Source organism: Chrysochloris asiatica, unplaced genomic scaffold (genome assembly GCF_000296735.1).
Source record: "Chrysochloris asiatica unplaced genomic scaffold, ChrAsi1.0 scaffold00179, whole genome shotgun sequence".
Taxonomy (NCBI): Eukaryota; Metazoa; Chordata; class Mammalia; order Afrosoricida; family Chrysochloridae; genus Chrysochloris; species Chrysochloris asiatica.
The window spans coordinates 1,663,091-1,684,018 of NW_006408697.1; positions in this window are offsets into that span (position 1 = coordinate 1,663,091).

Here is a 20,928-nt window from a genome sequence, read left to right on the forward strand (position 1 = left end):
ATTGCCCTGACATTTAACTGTGGCTCATCTTGGTGACAAGGGAGTGTCTCAGTCTGTTGGACCGCACATCAACACCACACCCAGAAGTCAGAGCCTTAGCAAGCTGTGAGACCTGAACTTTGGTCAGAACCCACCCAGGGCATGCAGACCCTCATGATCCCATATCTTCTTCATGGTCAGACAGGTGGCATCCACCTCAGCGTGGAGCTTTGCAAAGTCAACAGGAGTCACTGGCTATGGCTAAGGCTCCTCAGACAGACTGGCAGACACCTTACACGCTTTGTTCTGAAGTGCTGTTCATATCTCTTTCACACATTCCTCAACATGTACTCCCAGAGCACAAACATCAGCACGCATTGTTCCTGGGTAAGCTGGGCATGTGGAAAGACGGCAGATTCTAAATGCAGACCCATGGGGTATGTAGCCCAGAGGAGATCCTTGAGTTCTGTGATTTCACCTTAATGAGTCAGAATAAGCCCTTGTCAGAGTTGTTGTGAGGTTAGAGGTAATAACGCAAACAAAGAGTTCACAGAGCCATTGGGAATTTTGTTGTTATTGTTGTTAAGTGCTGTCAAGTAGGTTCCGACCCATAGCAACCCTGTATAGGTTTCCGAGGAGCAGCTAGTGAGCTTGAACCACAAACCTTGCTGTTCAAACTGACTTTGCAGTCCAGCACATTAACCCACGGCGCCACACCGGGACTAAAGCCATTTTCCTCCTATTGTTCCTCCTCCCCTCCTCTCTTGGAGAGAATCAACTCAAGGACTTCTGAAGGTAAGCCCTAGTCTACTCAGCTGAAACAATTTCCTAGCAGATCACAAGTAGAATCCAATACCAGCTTCTAAATTCCTTGCTAAATCTTCCAGCTTGCCTGAAGAAGTTTAAAGAGAAAGACTTACATTAAACACAATGTGATTAATCTTATCAGATAAGAGGGGTTTAAAAAAATAATCTTTGTCCAACAAACTCAAGGAGGAGAAAGAAAGCTCTTAACTGTGAAATGTTTTAAAAGCAAATAAAAGCAACCTATTATTACTGTTTCTTTGACACCAACCATAAGGCTGACATAAAACTGGCTAATCAAGACTTTCATGAAGAAGAAGAAAAAGGACATGCACTAAAAGATATCAAACTTTAAAAAAAAACAGCTATTGTACTCCAAGCATGAAGCTAATGGCACAGGGAAAGATAAATTTAACAGAATAAAGAGCCCATACACAAACCTATGGGACAGATGGGCTATTGGATAAATAGCGCGTGAGAAATAATATGTGTGTGTGTGTGTTGTGTAATGACTGTGTCCCCCTAAAATATGTGCTGGCTTAGCGTAGTGCTGTAGGATAAGCACTGAACTGCTAACCACAAGGTCAGCAATTCAAACCCACCATTACTTCAATTGTAGAATCTATTTTAATAGATATGAAGTTAAGGGATTTTTTCAAATTACATTTCTAGAAGCGAAGATTACCTTTTAGTAACAGAGTGGTTATCTGTATGAAGACATATGTTTCTAGTAGCATGTTTCCAAAGGGGGGGAAAAAAACACACAAAGAATACTTGTTTATATAAGCAAATTTAACCTTTATAAAGCAGAACGCTGTGTAGTTATAAAAATATATAACTACTGTATTTGTGGTCTGTCTATCTAGCTAAAAGCACCAACGTGGATCAATCCCAGGGCCACATTATTAATAGAAAAAAGCAAGTTGCAGAGGAATATATATGTGAAATCATTTTTAAAGTAGAAAACAAGTATTACAATGCATATGTGGTTGAAAAAAACAGAAAAGTAAGGGAATGAAAAAATCAGAAACTGCCATTAAGAAAAGCACTCACAGGGAATTATTGCAGGTGGTAATGATCCTTCAATTACGAATTGTGCTTACATTTTCAATTTATTATTACCTTTCATAATCTACATGCGTCTTAAACTACGGTGCCATAGGATAAGCACTGGACTGCAAAGCGCAACATTGGTGGTTCCAATTCACCAGCTGCTCCTCGGAAGCCCTGTAAAGGATTGCTACCAGTTGGAATTGGCTCCACAGCACTTAACAACAACAAGACTTTAATATTTAAAGTATGACACTTTTAAAAAGAATTTTAAGATCAAATGTGCTATGATACACTATGTCTAAAAATCATAGTTTACCTCCAAAGTAGACAGCTGTTGTTGTTAACTACCATGGAGTTGGTTCCGACTCATAGTGATCCTGCACAGGGTTTCCAAGGCTGCAAATCTTTATGGGAGCAGAAAGCCTCATCTTTCTCCCGCAGAACAGCTGGTAGCTTCGAACTGCCGACCTTGAGGTTAGCAGCCCGATTCATAACCACTACACTACCAAAATAGATAGTTAACTTAATTTTGTTGTAACTGATCCAGAAAAGGCAAGAAAGCAGTGAAAGTCTCTGTAACCATAACTAAAGATTGGCTCCCTGCCTTGAGAGAATGATCAGGATGGCTAATATTTTGAAGGACAACATTACACATACTATCTTCTTGTTAACAATAATATCTAGCTATTCTATTTGCAAAAGAACTAAAAATCCCAGTAATTATATGGATATTATTTCTTCATTATTAAACATTTGATCAACATATCTGTTGTCAGTATTAACTTGTTTCAAATAAAAGTTTTCTTAGATTACTGCATGTTCTTGAACTTTCTATGTTCTCATACAACCTTACAGAAAATTCTCACCAGATATACAATAATAAATACAAATGAAGGAGCCACTACCAAGTGCATCAAAGGTCCCTGAGTGGAACAAACGGCTCATGCTCCACTACCAACATAATGGTGTGGCGCTGCAGGTTAATGCACTGAACTGCAACGTCGGTTTGAACCACAAGGTCGGTGGTTTCATGCTCACCAGCTGCTCCTTGGAAACCCTATACAGAGTCACTATACAGGGTTACTATGAGTCAGAACCAAGAGCACTTATCAACAGCATCAACAATAAAGGAGTCCTGGTGTGGTGCTGTAGGTTGTTCATGCACTGGACTGCAAGGTCAGTTTGAACCACAAGGTCAGCGGTTCAAGCTCACCAGCCGCTCCTCGGAAACACTATACAGAGTCACCATGAGTCAAAACCACCCAGAGAAGCCACTGAAGTAGGACCTAAGAATCTGTTTCCTTAGAAGATCACAGTCAAGAAAACCCTATGGAGGAACACCATGGTCAATGAGCATAACATAGTTCACTAAGACATTGTTCTACATGCTTCTTTGGTAAATAATGACTAAGGTCTTAAAAGTTTATAAGCGTCTTCTTTATGAAGATGGCGCCAAAAATGAAGAAGGAAGCTCTTGCCCCCTCTCAAAATGGAAGCCGAAGCAAAGGCATTGAAGGTCAAGAAGGCGAGCTGAAATGCATCCACAGACATACACAAACACAAATATGCACACCGTCCAATGGCCCAAGACACTGAGGCTCCGAAGACAGCTCAAATATCCTCAGAAGAGAGCCCCAGGAAAACAAGCTTGGCCACTAGGCCCTCAGCAAGTTCCCTCTGACTACTGAGTCAACCAGGAGCACAACTAAGATAACAGCACACTTGTGGTCACTGTGGAGGTCAAGGCCAACAAGTCCCAGATCAGACAGGCTGTGAAGAAGCTCTGTGACCTTGGCCTGGTGGAGAAAACTGGCAGATGTTCGGCTGGCTCCTGGCTATGATGCTTTGGATGTTGCCAACAAAACAGGGATCAACTAAACTAAGTCCAGCTGACTAACTTTAAATATGATTTTTATCAATACAAAAAAAGAGGAATGCTTATAAGCAGCCATGTATGGTGCAACTATTGATCTTTGCCCATCTGGAAGAAAGAAGAATGGTGAAAATCAAAGACCCATGGAAACAATTATTCCAACAGACTAATGAACCACGTAAACATCAGTCTTCACAACCCTGAGACCACAAGAACTCTCTGGGTGGTATCTAGCTACCGCTATCCACTCCTTTGAAATGGATTACATTATAAGGATCTGGATAGAGTGGGGGGGGGGTGTGTGGTACAAAAATCAAAATCTAAAAACAGACCAGGCTTACTGCTCAGATAGACAGGTGGAACCCTGAGACTAGGCCCATCAGTCACCTTCAGGTCTGTAACTGAACTCATCCACATGGCTCAATGTGAAGTCAATAAACAGACAGATCTCTAAGGGGAGCAGTAACAGTAGTGATGTACACATTCCTTAAAATAATCAACTGTCTGATATCAAAAGGGCAGCATTTACCACAAGACACAGTTCAGAAGTGTGTTAGGAAGGAAGGAAGGAAGGAGAAAAAAACCACAGGAAGAAAGTGGGATGAGTGGTTACATTGATTGTAATCAGTGAGATTAAAGAAAATATATATGAACTGTTGAAGGTAAAACTGGTGATATGTTGTTCTGTAAAACCTTCACTCAATTCACAATGAAAGGTAAGAATAAAAGAAAGAAATCCCTATGGAGCAATGCTACTCTGCCGTAAGTCAGAATCAACTCAATGCAACACGTGTCACTATTTCTACTGTGACACCAAGTAAATCGTGCACACCTGAAGTGCTGTTTACTCTACACACTTCCTCTAAACTCCTCTAGTTCCAGAGGATGGAAGTGTCTGACAGATCACAAACACATGGAAGGCAATGGAGATGATAAAGCTCATGAATTACTACAAGAAAAAAATAATAGCAAGACTTTCCAGTCAAAACTAATAGTCCGCTGATTTTAAACTAAATTCCAGAACCCAAAAGCATCATCGTTTGGCCATTTTTGTGAGTTTTCATAAGCAGATAACCATAAATGCATAAACATGATAATGTATTTGAAACTACTGGCATTTTTTATTTGACATAATAAACTGAGAAAAATCTACACTAAGAACATGAGTGAAATAACATCTGCATTGTCGTGAGTGAATGGGAAAGTATTCCTCTTTAAACATGAACTCGCTAATGAGTGATGTCTTCACTGTAGCTAGAACCGACACTGATAATGGATGGAGTATGGACTAGAAGGCTGGCACTGGACTTTACAAATCACACCTGTCGTTCAGGAAAGAGACCTTGTGACAGGTGCTTCTGTCACTCAGTGAGGAACAAAGAACGAGGCCAGAGTTAACATGGAGACCCACAGATGTTGTTCTAATTGGAATGGCCTCAGGTCAGAGATGATTTTAGTACCAAGAAATACATATACAACTTGACTTAGACATTAAGTATGACACTTAGCATCCCAAGAGAGTTCACATAACTGATTCAGTTATCTCTGCTGAAACTATCACAACACAACCTTTTCTCAGATATACTAAGACTCCTGATGCACAACTGTAGGATCAGCACTGGACTCTGAACTACAAGGTTGGTGGTTCAAACCCACCCAGAGCTCCAAGGAAACCCTATACGACTCAACGGCACTAAACAACAACATGCAAGTGAGTATGTGTACGTTGCTGTTGTTGTTACTCATTTGCACATGTATAAGTATATTGTTGTTGGTCAGTATTGGCCGAGTCAGTTCCGACCCATAGCGACCCTGTATAGGGTTTCTAAGGAGCGACTGGTAAGCTTGAACCGTCAACTTTGTGGTTTAAAGCAACTTTCAAGTCCAGCACATTAACCCACAGCACCACATCAGAACTCCATATATGTATGTTGTTATGTGCCATGGAGTAAGTTCCGACTCATAGCGACCCTGTACAGGGTTTCTTAGGCTGTAAATGTGTTAGGAAGGAAGGAAGAACAGAAAGCCTCATCTTTCTTCCGCGGAACAGCTGGTAGTTTCGAACTGCTGACTCTGAGGTTAGCAGCCCGATTCGTAACCACTAAGCTACCAGAGCTCCTTATATATGTATGTTGTTGTTATTGTTATGTGCCGTGGAGCCAATTCCGACTCATAGTGACCCTGTACAGGGTTTCCGAGGCTGGAAATCTTTACGGGAGCAGAAAGCCTCCTCTTTCTCCTGCAGAACAGCTGGTAGTTTCGAACTACTGACCTTGCGGCTCACAGCCCGATTCGTAACCACTAAGCTACCAGAGCTCCTTATATATGTATGTAGTACCCCTTTATCTGTGGAGGATATGTCCCAAAACCCCCAGTGCATGCCTGAAACCACAGATAGTACCTAATGCTACCTGTACTATGTTTTCTCCTATCTATACATATCTACAATGAAGCTTAATTTCTAAGTCAGGCATAGTAAGAGATTACAAACAATAACTGATAATAAAACAGAATAATTGTTATAATACACTGTAATAAATGTTAAGTGACATGAAGTGAGGTGAATGACTAGGCATTGTGACCTAGCATTAGGCTACGACTTTCAGACCATGCTTGACCATGGATAACAAACACTGCCGGAAGCTAAACCGTCGATCAGGTGGGACCAGTGAACACACACACACAATCGAAGAAACATTCATACATGGGTTATGGGCAGGAATCTCAAGTAGTACTAAATGTTCTAAACATCAAAAAAAAAATGTGGAAACCCTTACAGAAGACTGGTATCTAAAACAGCAGGTTCTCGAGCAACCAGTTTTGCTATTGTGGGAAATATCATAAGAAAAGTAAGAGGAGACATTATTTTTGAAAAATATATTAAAAGAACTCAATAGCCACAGAATGTAATTTAAGTCCTGGTGAGGCACTTGGAAGATAAGCACTTGAAGAAAACCCGGAGCTATACTAACTTTATTATAAATGTACCACCTTCCAATCTCATTAAATACCTTCTGTTTAAATATTAACCTAGGCTGAATGAAGAAAAATGAAACAATATGAATTCTTCATAATATAGAACACTATAAAAATCAATCTTCTTAGAACTCTTCTAAATTAGATAAAATTAACTATGTTAATGTTTTACAGGAGAAAGATGAGGCTTTCTGCTCTGTAAAGATTTACAGCCTCGGAAACCCTTCATGGGGTCCTTATGAGTTGGAACCGACTCAACAGCACACTACCACCACCACCACCGCCACGTTTATACGTTATCATGGACATAAAATGTTCTTCTAATGTTTCTGTCTAATTCTCTGTACTTGCACATAACTTCACATAACAAACATGCATTAAAAACTCCATGTGTGCATGTGTAGACAGTAGGTATTGTTGTTCAGTATTGCCGAGTCAGTTCCGACCCATAGCGACCCTGTATAGGGTTTCTAAGGAGCGAATGGTAAGCTTGAACCATCAACTTTGTGGTTTAAAGCAACTTTGAAGTCCAGCACATTAACCCACAGCACCACATCAGTGTGTGTTTTTATGTGTGTGCTAGCCCACCTATCTGGGAAAATTAAGATGCAGAGAAATAAACAGGTCACCCCTGAGGTGTAAGAGGGTCACCCGCTACAGTTACCCTCTCCCTCAACTCCCTCAGCTTTAGTATGTTTTCTCAGGAAGCTATCATTACACTATGAATAGCTGACAAGCCTGGTGAGCACTTTATACATGTCTCCTTTAATCTTCCCCCAAGTCCAGTAAGATAGGTTCTGTGAACATGCTGCTTTATAAATCAGGAAATTAAGGTTTCAGAGGTTTAGGAATTTGTCCAAATGCACAGCTCAAAAGCAAGTGCCAAAATCAAACCAACTGTCTTTCGTTACAAATGCCAGAAGGGGCTAAGGTTAGCCACGAAGCAAGCCAAGCACATAGTCTGGCTGTGCTGATGCCCTTTTTGTTCTTGAGCTCTACCTAACCCTGCGTGGATGCATGAGACTAAACTTAAGAGTGCTTAGTGGAATCTCTAGCATCTATACTCAAGTTGTTGTTGCTGTTGTTAAGTGCCGTTGAGTGGATTCCAACTCACAGTGGTCCTGTGTAGAGTTTCCGAAGAGTGTCTGGTAAGCTTGAGCCGCTGACCTTGCGGTTCAAACTGACCTTCCAGTCAAGTGCACTAAACCACAACATCGCAAATGAACCTTTCTGATCCTCTTTTCCTCCTCTGAAAATGTAGGTCAAACTACCTTAGAAATCATCATCACAATAGCAGCCAGATTAATTATGAGGATTTACGTAAAGTATGATTATGCTGAATGTCAACAACTGGCAAACACCTCAGATGTTGTTAGAGGTTGCAAGTGGTTGTGAACCGACGATTCCAAGCACCACAGAAAAAACATTGCCAGGTCTTGCATCATCCTCACAACTGCTGTTAACCTTTTCTCCGCTTTTAGCCAAGCTCCATCTGAGGTCAGCAATGATAGCCCGAGCTCCACATCCTCTTCTAAAGCCAGCTTCAATTTCTGACAGCTCCCTGTCAGTGTGCTGTTATAACCACCTCCAAATTGTTTGTAGCAAAATTTCACTTGCATATGATATTGTTTGATTGTTTCCACATTCTGTTGGGTCACCTTTCTTTGAGATGGGCACAAATATGGAGCTGTTCTGCAAGAGAAAGATGAGGCTTTCTGCTCCCTAAAGATTTACAGCCTCAGAAACCTGGGTCGCTATGAGTCAGAACCGACTCCACGGCACATAACCACCAGCACCATCCTATCAATTGGCTACTTATCTGTCTTCATAGACTAATGAGTTTTTCCAGAACTGCAACAGTTTGTTGAAGCATTTCCCTTTTTCCCCATCAATTCCTGGAGCCTTGTTTTTCATTAAGACATTCAGTACAGCTTGAACTTCTTCCTCAACACCATCTGTCCTTGATCATATGCTACTTCCTTAAATGGGTAAACATCTAACAATCTTTTTTTTTTTGCAGTGACTCTTGTGTATTCCCTTCATCGTCTTTTGATGTTTCCTGCATTGCTCAATATTTTGCCCATGTTTTTTTTTTAAATGTTTTATTGTGAGTTATGTGATAATTTACATGGGAGAACATTAGTTTTACATTAATTCTTTCGTATATCATTTCATTGCCATGGTTACAATCCCCTCCATGCATCTTCAACCAATCACAGGGTATACACTGCAAGCCTGCCCCCCACACCCCTCCTCCCGGGTCTTTAGCACACAGTCCCTCTCCCTCTCTGGATCTAAAGTCCCCAGCTATTCCATCTCTCCACGTCATCGTCTCTGCCTCCATCTCAGGCATCACTGCTTCTAAGGGTAGGGTCCCACACTCCGCTCTTCTCTGTTAATGGTCCTAGGGACCTCTGCTCCTAGACTGGAAAGTTAATCATTCCCTTCTTTGCTATAAAACGTCTATCTTTACATTACCAACCCTCACAATCAGTCCTGATAACAATTATTCACTACTGTATCACAAGAGACCCATCTGCATTTCATTTCATCAGCCCCACCTAGGCAGATTGGATACTACTCACTGGAGATTCTACCTTCCTCCAGGCCCTCTGGATCTATGTTTTCTCTTGGAAGCTTATAAGCCAGTCACTTCTTGCCTTTGTAGCAAACCCCCTCCCCCCCCCACCTCTATTTTGGGTAGCCAATGTACAAGTCGCCCATCCCTGCCTACTCTTTGTATGGACAGGGTGGGAATGATCCTTACTGTAAAGATTTGTTCCCTCTTTTGAGTTACTGCATCCATAGGTGTAGGTCAAGTTCATCAAACTGTATCAGATTACTCTTTTGTTCCTCTTCTTTCTTCTTCTAGTTGAGCTCTGATCATCCAGTCGTTGAAGCCAGGTCAAGTGGGTATTATCTGCAAGTGTGGGTGTTCTTTTGCATATGCCCTCACTTCTTATCAGCTGGACGCTTCACTCTCCACTCTAGTCATCTATGGCTATGTCACTGACTCTGAGCCCAAGAGTCCCCAGGTCTTGCCACACTGCTGGCAAACCAGGCCTCCACCCGGGGTTCACAGGAGTCTACTGAACCTTGTAGGGCTTAGCTCGCCGCTTCACTGCTGTTTTTCCCTCACTTCCCCTTATTGGTGACAAACATGGTCACCATTCAGAGCGTGTATTCCCATTGAGTCTAATCTTTGGACCAAGGCTTGATTTTTTTGTCTTCAGTTCTTTCAGCTTGAGAAAATGCTGAGCATGCTCTTCCCTTTTGTTTTCTGACTCCAGGTCTTTGCACATTTCATCATAAAGTTTACTTTTTCCTCTCAAGCTGCCCTTTAATATCATTTTTTTCCCATTTGCTTTATAGCTACTCTACATTTAAGAGCAAGTTTCAGAGTCTTTTCAGACATTCACTTTGGTCATTTCGTTCTTTCCTGTTTTTTAAATGGTCTTTCATGTATGATGTTCTTCATGGCATCCCACAACTCTTCTGATCTTTGGTTATTAGTGTACAACGAATCAGAACTATCACTGAGATGGTGCCTAAATTCACGTGGCATATATTTTAGGTCATAGTTTGGCTCTCGTGGACTTGCTTTAATCTTCTTCAGCTCAGCCTTAACTTGCGTATGAGCAATTGATGGTCTGATCCATTTTGTCAGATGATAATGAGCTTCTCCATCATCTCTTCCCACGGAGTCACTTTGATTCCTGCATATCCCATCTGATGAGGTCCACATGTATAGACAAATTTTATGTGGTTGAAAAAAGGTATTTGCAGTGAATAAGTTGTTGGTCTTATAAAATTATATCACATGATCTCCAGCATCACTTCTATCACCAAGGACATATATTCCAACTCTAGATACCTCCTCTGCTTCCAACTTCCACATTCTAATCATCAATGCATTTTGATTACATGGTTGATCAATTTTAGACTGAAAAAGTTGGTAGAATTTTTCAGTTTCTTCATTGTTGGCTTTGGTAGTTGGTGCTAGTTGATTAATAAGTGTATTAACTGGTCTTTCTTGTAGGCACATAGATAGTATCCTATCACAGACAGATCTTACAATGTTCTTCTTGACAAATGCCATGCCATTCCTTGTCAATTTGTCATTGCTAGTAAACCATGTGATTGTCTGATTCAAAAGTATGAATACCTATCCATTTCAGCTCAATGATGCCTAAGATATCCATCTTTATGTGCACCATTTCAATTGTTAAGATTTCCCGCTTTCCTTGATTCATCCTTCATACGCTCCACGTTACAATTATAAACGGATGTCTGCAACACCTTAAGTAGCAGTGGGTTTTGTTTGCTGGTTTTGCTGTCTGTAATCTAAATGCAATTTCTGGTATTTGATATCCCAAGAATCTGAACACAACAAAGAATCTCACCCAGAATATAAATCTACCAGAATACACATTCTATGCCAACACCTATCCCAGGAAAAGCAAAGAATGGATCCTTAGCCTCCAATCATAACCTTGTTCAAGACTGTCTTTGGGGCCTCGCTCATAACCAGACAACATCCTATTCACAGGGAGTACTTAACGAAAATAATCATAAGTCAATAAAATTTCTGTGTTTGTCAGAAGCATCCTAGGTCAGAAGAAAATTTGATGCATTTCTGAAAATAGGGTCTGGCTTTTCTCATCTCTTCCATCCACCTAATAAGAATCTTTTTGTCACCTGACTTTGTGACACTGGTGCAGTAAGCTTCCTTCTTTATTCTACGGAATAATGACAGTCGTTGAATGATGACTCCTGACCGTGACTGCGATGGTACCAGTTTTCTGGAAGCTCATTTCCCAGTTCTCATCATGCTTCCCACAGGTGGTTTCCATTTTGGACAACGTTCTTTGATGAAAACTAGGTTCGCGATAGAATTCTCTGTCTGGATCAATGTCTAGACAATGAAATGAGCTTCACCAACCCAACAGCAAACAAACTTACAAGTCCAGTAAAAACACAACTGATTAAATTTGCCTTTGAAGGTCACACTTGGTTAAAAAGGAATAAGATTTCCCCAAGAGAATTAAGTAGAGACTTAAATATATGCAAATAGTAGTGGGGAAATGGAGACCATCAAACCAAGGACTCTGATTAACTTTCTTCCCTCTTTTCAAAGATGCAGAAACTTTTGAGGATTTGCTGCTTAGGAGACACTGATATTAAGAGGTGCTATAGGGAAGGCCCTGGACTACTAACCCCAAGGTCAGTGGTTCAGAAACCCAATACAGGGTCACTATGGTTCAGAACTGACGCGAGAGAACTTCACAACCACAAGGCCCAGGAAACACTCTGTCAACATGAATGCAAGTGTGTTTCACTTTGTGGGGAGCAGAGCAGAGAAACTAGGCGGTGAACACGGAGAGACCGTTTTTGCATAGAGCTCAGTGATCAGCACCCTGTTTGGAAGCTACAGCACACACTGATGATGCTACAGAGAAATCTGGAGCAACAAGGCAAGTACAGATGAATCTAACAGAGCCCCTTAAACCACTGCACTGCACAATTAGAGAAATGTGGCTGAAGCAGCCTTTGAATACTAAGTTCCTGAGAAGTCTCAAAGATTTTTGTTTGACCCTAAATAATGCTTGATCATATTTTCACAGTACAAGTAGCTAACAACCAAAATGTCAATAAGCAGGTTACCTATGATGCGGAGCTTCAAGACTTTCTACCAGATAGAAAGGGAAACAAGTACCCTAAAGGGAGATAAATAAATCCTGGGCATTCTGATCCAGATATCAATATCTTCTCCTGTATTATTTCATCCACAGGACAGAGGACAGATTCAGTGAGTTGTAATTATGTGGTAAGTAGAGTTCAAAATGACAAAATACTCTAGAAACATGACTACCTATAGCACGTATTTGAAAATGATTTCAGACCACATCTCATGTTATTATTGGCATTTTAAAGTAGACTATTCCTTAACTTCTTTTCTAACAGGAAAATCTATTTGCAAGGATGGTGGTGGTTATGTGCTATGGAGTTAGTTCCGACCCATAGTGACCCTGTATAGGGTTTCTGAGGAATGGATGATGAATTTGAACTGCCGACCTTGCAGTTCAAATGAACCTTGAAGTCCAGCACATTAACTCACAGCACCACACCAAGAGTCCTTCATTACCATAACCAGTATCTTTTCTGGAACCTCCAAGAAATCTTGTTAAGTGGCACTGAGTTGGTTTCAACTCATAGTGACCCTGAATAGGGTTTCCGAGGAATGGCTGATGAGTTTGAACCGCTGACCTTGTGGTTCAAACTGACTTTGCAGTCCAGTGCATTAACCTACAGTGCCACACCAGGAATCCTACAATTACTTAAAACATAGGTTGAAAATCACTGGTGTCAGACATACAGCCCTATTGCCACATAGCCAACACCTAGACATACACCAATACTTACTAGATACCAACACATACACCTGCAGCTACACCTCTTAAGTGTACGTGTAGGTTACAGATCTGCATCTCTACATACACATACACATACACATATCCTGTTTCTAGAACAGTATTGCATTTTAGACAGGTGCTGTGTTTTACATCAGCCATGCCTTTGTCAATATCCACAGCATCACAGCTCAACATCTCTGACCATCTGTCACATGAGTCTTTCAATGATTTTTTGGAAATAGTTTCTATATGCATAGAATAATAATAATCTCTTGTGTAAGCTCCTTCTTGTATCCTTATAAAGATCTTTAATGAATATTTATTGCAAAGACTGAAAACAGGCTTATTATGAAATACATAATTTTCTAAACTACCAAGTGTTATCTAGTCACCTTCTATAATTAGCCCACTGGTCTTCTGTTATCCATTGACATCATTCAGCTGGCACTGATGAAAGTTAGTGTTCCATGTTCAGGTCCTCATCCCAAACCTCACCAATCTGTCTCCACCTTACACACACATTTTGTTAAACTTCTTCCTGCCTATGGCCTTGGCACTTGCTGTTTCTCTGCTTTGAGTATTTTTCCTCTAGATATTTCCATGGCTGGGTCATTTTTGTCATTCATGACTCGTGCCAAACAACACACCCATTGCTGTTGTTAGGTGCTGTCGAGTCCATTCTGAGTCATAGCAACTCCATGAACAACGTAACAAAACACTGCCCACACCAGAACCATACTCACAACTGTGGTTACATTTGAGTCCACTGCTGCTGCAGCTGCTGTGTCTATTCATCTCCTTAAAGGTCTTCCTCATTTTCGCTGAACTCCACTTTACCAAGCATGATGTCCTTCTCCAGGCACTGGTTCCTCCTGACAACATGTCCAAAGTACAAGAGACAAAGTCTTACTATCCTCACGTCTATGGAGCATTCTGGCTGTGTTGCTTCAAAGACAGGTATGTTTGTTTATCTGGAAGTTCATGATACGTTCAATATTCTTCGAAAACACCATAATTCAAATTCATCATTTCTTCTACCCTCTTCTTTATTCATTTTTGAATATTTCTGAAGCAACTGAAAATACCATGGCTTGGGTCAGGCGTACTTTAGTCCTCAAACTGACAGCTTTGCTCTTGAATCCTTTAAAGAGGTCTTGTGCCACAAATTTGCCTCATGCAATACATGTTTGATTTCTTGACTGCTGCTTCCTTGAGTGTTGATGGTGGAGCCACGTAAAATGAAGTCTTTAACAATATCAAAGTTTTCTCCATTTATCATGATGTTATTTATTGGTCCAGTTGTGAGGATTTTCATTTTCTTTTAATTGAGATACAACCGATACTGAAGGCTATAGTTTTTTGTCTTCATTACTAAGTATTTTAAGTCCTCTTCACTGCCAACACAAGCATGGTTGTATCATTTGCATATTACTGGTTGTTAATGAGTCTTCCTCTGATTCTGATAGCACATTCTTCTTCATATAATACAGTTTATTGAACTATGTGCTCGGCATACAGATTGAATAAATATGGTGAAAGGATACAACCCTGGCACACACCTTCCCTGATTTTAAATCATTATTTCCTTCTTCTGTTTGGATAACTGCCTCTAAGTCTACGCACAGGTTTCTCAGGAGCACAGTTAAGTGTTCTGGAACACCCATTGTTTGCAAAGTTATCCATAATTTGCTATGACCCACACAACTGAATGTCTCTGAATAGTCAGTAAAGCCCAGGTAAACATCTCTCTGGTATTTTCTGCTTTCAGCCAAGATCTATCTCATGTCAGCAATGATATCTCTCATTCCAAGTCCTCTTCTGAATCTGACTTGAATTTCTGGAAGCTGTTTCTCTATGTGCTGCTGCGTAACTATGTTTAAACTGTCTTCAACAAAATGGTACTTGCATGTGATGTTCATGGTACTATTCGATGAGTTCCACATTCTGCTGGATTACTTTCCTTTGGACTAAGTGCAAATATGGATCTCTTCCAATCAATTGGCCAGCTAACTCTATCTTCAGAATTTTTGGTATGGATCAGTATCTCCGGTGCTGCATGAGGTTGTTAGAGCACCATTGGTATTCTGTCAATTCCTGGAGCCTTGTTTTTCGCTAATGACTTCAATACAGCTTGAATCTGCCCCTTCAGTGCCATCGGTTCTGGATCATATATGACCTCTTGAAATGGTTGAACATCAACCAATTCTTTTTGTTGCAGTGACCCTGTGTATTCCTTCCTTTTTTTTTTTTTTTTTAATGTTTCCTGCATCATTGAGTATTTTATTGAGTATTTTACCCATAAAACCCTTCAGTCTTAAAAGTCAAGGCAAAAACAGAGGTAAGCAAACTCTAAATATTTTTAATTACTTTAACCTTCCTCCCCCCACAATTTTTTTTTTTTTTTTAACCAAAACTGCAATTCACAGATAATGGATAAAATGTTGTAAACATGTTTCACCTGCACGCACAGAAAGTGCTGATATTTCTCTTCGGAAAAGGCCAGAGAAGAGAGTGTAAAGAAATGCCATCGAGAAGCAGAAGGCAGGGAAAGCCACTGAACTGATAAACAGTCTTGTACAAAAAAACAGACACTACCTGTAATGGGTAGAAGTATAAGAAGACAGGTGATAACCTCAAAGCTCAAAACCAGCAAATGAATGACTCAAAGGAAAAATATGACACAAAAAAAAGCTGATCTTAAGCTTCTGAGCCAGTCTCTTTCTCTCCACACAGAAGATCAAGCTTGTTTTCTTAAAGCTTCCTTTTTAATTAAAAAAAAAAAAAAAAAAAACTTTCATAAATGTGGATTCTGAGAAGGGTATCATCAGAACAGAGTGGGACTAAGTCATAGTTTTCTCTAAGTAGGGGAATGAGTACAATTTTGTGACCTAGGTTCAGAGCATGAACCTGCATGCCAGGAGCCTAGTGAGTCTTTATTAAAACTATAGATTCCAGACGTAGGCTTACTGTCATCTTCTTAATACAAAACCCCAAATCATCTGATCAAGAACACCTCTGCCCTGCAGCAGGAGACACTGAATGGTCAAAATAGGTAATGTGCTCAGCTGTTCACCATGAAGTTAGAGGTTCTAGTCCTCCTAGAGGAGGCTCAGAAGAATGGCCCAGGGATCTACTCCCCAAAATCATATGGGGATTAGTACTAGTCTGATACATGAGTCAGGGTTAAATCCACGGTCATGGCTTACTGGTGACCCTGCAGTGGCCAGAGCAGTTCTGGGCAGGTCCACATAAACAGCGCAATTGTGTAAAATAACAGGCTTTTCCTAAGCTACACTGAGACAGCCATGAGTTCCAGGACACCCACAGAGAGACACAGAGCTATTCCCAGGATTATTGCTGTCTTGAGATGAATATTCTAAAAAATCCATTTAGATTTATTAGGCGTATCCATGGGCAACGTATCCAGGAAAAGAAGGGATTGTTGTTACTTGGTTTTTTCTACTTTAAGAGAAAGGAGTCAGCTTATTTCAGAACCTATAGCTTTCAACAATGGTCTTCTTCCATGCAGTTTTAGACTTGATACTCTAAACCTAGGTCACAAAACTTAAGCTTCGGAGCCAGTCTCAGTTATTTTTTAGAGAACGCTACTATTGTATGTGTGATCACATTCATTAAGGTAAGAAATCTGCACACAAAAGGATATCCTTGCAATAGACACCCTGAGATATTATTCAGCTTAACTAGAAAGTAACTAGACGCAAACTGCCCAACAGTCTTCTGTGACGTTGAGAAAGCTTCCTTTAGCTCTTACATAAAGCTTTTACTTTACGGGGAGAAGTCCCGGGGGTCCTCATGTTACTCTGGTGTCTACCCATCATGCTTCTCTCCCCTGCTCCCCAGACTGGGGTCAAACCCTGGAAACTTCCAGAAGGAAGCTATTTGGGACAGACTCATCAAGAACGTCACTGCAGATATCTGCAGTCTGTTTCATCAGCCAACAAAACGCAGCTCTCAGAATCAAATAAATAGCTTTGGTAACAGCTAAGATGAACCATCTGAGAATGCCAAGTGTTAATAGCCAACCTGCAGCGGAGTGGTTGGTTATGTTTGTTAGTTTCTGTGTTGCGTTCCTTATTTTCCAGCATATTTTGTTCAAATCCAAACAAAAGCATTTTAATTTCATACTCTCTGGTGAATACTGATTTTCTTGTTAAATTTTCCACACACAGAGTGAACCTGAAACTCCCAAACCTAACAAGCACACTCTAATGTTTTTATCTTTTCTTCTCCTAACCTATACACAAGGCAGCAAATGATCTAAACTGAACGAGCCCTCCGCACTGCAGTACAATTTGTAGCTAGAATCGTAAATGCTCTATTATTCCCAGCTGCCAACGAGTCAGGTGTTCCTGAGAATTTTCTTAAGTACTAATTACATCACTCAATAATGTAAAATGTCTAAAGCCTAAATTACACACTGTATCCCCCATGCTTTTGAACGGTTTAACTGATATATTCATGCATCTTGTAATTTTTCACCAATTTCAGAGTTTCACACTAAAAATATTTTCCAAATAATTTCAAAATCTGAGCTTCAGTGCTGAAAGACATGGGTCTAAATTGAACTATGGTGGTGGTTGGTGGTTATGTGCTGTGGAGTCGGTTCTGACTCATAGCAACCCTGTATAGAGCTTCCGAGGCTGTTTACGGAAGCAGAAAGCCCCATCTTTCTCCCGCAGAATGGCTGGTAGTCTTAAACTGATGACCTGGAGGTCAGCAGCCTGACTTATAATCACTACGCTACCAGAGTTACTTAAATTCCACTATAAACCCTGTAAACAACAGTAACAAATCAACAATTTTAGAAAGACCATCCATGTGTACAAATATTCCATAAAAAATGATAACTAAATGCAGATTAGGCTCACCTTACTGCTTCCAAGCACAATCATGCAGAAAATATGTTTTACTATTGGTATGGTGGTGGTGGTAGTAAGTGCCATGGAGTCAGTTCCGACTCATAGCGACCCCGTATAGTGTTTCCAAGGCTGTAAATCTTTACGGGAGCAGAAAGCCTCATCTTTCTTCCGCAGAACAGCTGGTAGTTTCTGACCGTGAGGTTAGCAGCCCAACTCATAACTACTACACTACCAGAGCTCCTTACTGTTGGTGTAGCCAGTGCTATTTTCAAAAGACTGTTGATAAATAATATTAGAGAAGGTGGTAGTCGACAAAATACCAAAGTGTTCTTGGTCAGATGACTGAAATCAGTTAATAGGAAACTACGTCTGAGATTCAACTTTCTAGCTGGCCTAGTGGGTCAGCCACATACAACGCAGGTAGATGAGCCCAGAGAGGGAAATGTACCGGTGACAGTTAGAGTTCATTTGGTGTCAGCTTGCCTGGGTGAGGATTCTCAGTGGTTTAGCAGGTAAAATAGAGTTATCAGATCCATGATGTGATCTGATGTGATTATCCTCACTTCTCTGATGCCAATGAGGCTAGATGCAATCTAGAATTAGGTTGTATCAGCATCAATTTCTTTTACGAGATAAAAGAAGAGCTACAGGAATTTACTATCACCATGCAAGAAAAGCTGGGAGGGGTATTTCTGTTACACCAGTATTAGACAGCTAAGACACCACCCTACAAATGGTGGTGGGAGGGGCTCTGACATCACCCTAATATATTTTTCCCTTTGAAATTTTAATTTTAAGCGAAATATATAAAACATTTATGCAACCTTTTATAATTTGGTGGAAAGTAGTTCCTAGTTTAGTCCAACCTTAGGGTACCTTGCAGAATGCCCTGACGATCTCCTGAAATCCAACACACATGGGTCACCATGACTCAGAAGTGACTCAACAACAGCTAGTTTGGGCTTAAAGTCATGGCCCAATTTTTTTGTTTCTTGTTTGTTTTTCTAACATGAATTGGGTCAAGGTTTCCAGAGCAGATCCGTCTGCCATTCAACAATCCCTACATACTTTATTTTATGAAACTGATCTGCCTGCCTTTCTGTTTCCTGTTTCTATTCTTCCATCTTCTCTACGCTTTCTGAACTCTATCCTTGAGTAAAGGCTGTCCTTTTGATCTCAAATGGTTAATTGTTCTAAGGGATGTGCAACCCTATGGTTATTGTTCCCCTTGGAGAAGGATCTATTGTTTGGCTGAAAATTGAGCCTCAGGAGTGAGGTCATGCTCAGACCAGGAGGGAGACTAAGGGTCATAGTCTGGTGGGAGTGACGGTGATGGAGTAGGACGGGGCTGTGGGGATGCACGGTGGTGGGTGGGTGACTGTGTTTTCAAAATGAGCAATTCACTAATCTGTTTCTTTCAAGCAGCGCAAGTTAAGACAAAAGTGAGTTTGATACATTTTAAGATCATTGCTATTATTACAGTATTTGTTCATCAGTTTGCTAATAATGCTTAAGACGAAGTTTTGAACTAAAGCTAAGTTTAGTTCCTACACTAATGAAGCCCTGTCTTTTCCATGGCGTTCACACTTTCCCTCATTGTTCTGCATTCCCTAATGACTTCCCATTCCAAAAGATCATGAGCAAATGATTAAATACCAAGAAACCAGAAATCACTGGCTTTGCAAATAATTCTCTGCAATATAGTCCCGTCCCATGCCAAACTGCAGCCAGACCCACAGTCATGAAGGTGATCACAACTCATAGCAGCATCGTCTGGGTTCCTAAGGCTGTCAGTCTTTACAGGAGAAAGAAAACATCATCTTTCTCTCTTGGAGTGGCTGCTAGGTTTGACCTTGTGGTTAACTGCCCAATGCTGACCCTCCAGGTATCACTGACCTTGTAAATAACTCTCTGTAATATGGTCCCATGGAGTCCTGGTGTGGCGCTGTGAGTTAATGCGCCAGACTGCAAAGCTGTTTGAACTACAAGGTCGGTGGTTCAAGCTTACCAGTTGCTCCTTGGAAACACTATACAGAGTCGCTACGGGTCGGTACTGACTTGACGGCATTTCACAACAACAATATGGTCCCATAACAAACCCAAGCCAAACCCATTGATGCCTAGTCAATGCTATGTGTAACAGAATCAAATCACTGTAGAGGGTTTTCTTGGTTTAAATCTTCACAAGGGAGTTCCCAGTGGCACAGTTACACACTTGACTACTAGCCAAATAGAGGCACCTCGGAAGCAAATCTGGCGATCTGCTTCCAAAAGGTCACAGCCTTAAAATTCCTATGAAACCATTTTACTCTGTACACATCAAGTTGCTATGAGACAGAACCAGCTCCATGGTGACTAACAATAACAACAAATCTTCATGGATGCCGATCACCAGGTCTTTCTTCCATGATACTACTGCGTGGGTTTGCACCACCAACTCTTAGGTTAATAGTTGAGTGAAAACGTCTTGTGACACCCAGGAATCTTTACTCCTATAAACTGATGAATCATGATTTTAAACATGTTGACAGGTGCGTAGGGTTATGAAGAGATGATGGAGCCCCGTTGAATTTGAGGAAAAAGAAGGGGCAAGATTGTGTTTTAGGAGTCAAGACTAAACAAGTTGTTTGCCTAGGAGACACCAAGGCAAGTGGTCGGATCCCCTCAGTGCAAACCCCCTTCTAAGACTAAGAGTCAGTGGGAATACACGCTCTGACATGTGACCACGTTCATCACCAATAAGGGGAAGTGAGGGAAAAACAGCAATGAAGCTGTGAGCTAAGCCATACAACAACGTTCAATAGACTCCTGTGAAGCCGGGTGGAGACCTGGTTGGCCAGCAGTGTGGCAAGGCCTGGGGACTCTTGGGCCCAGAGTCAGTGACTATGCCACAGAGGACTAGAATGGAGAGTGAAGTGTCCAACTGATAAGAAGAGAGGGCATATGCATA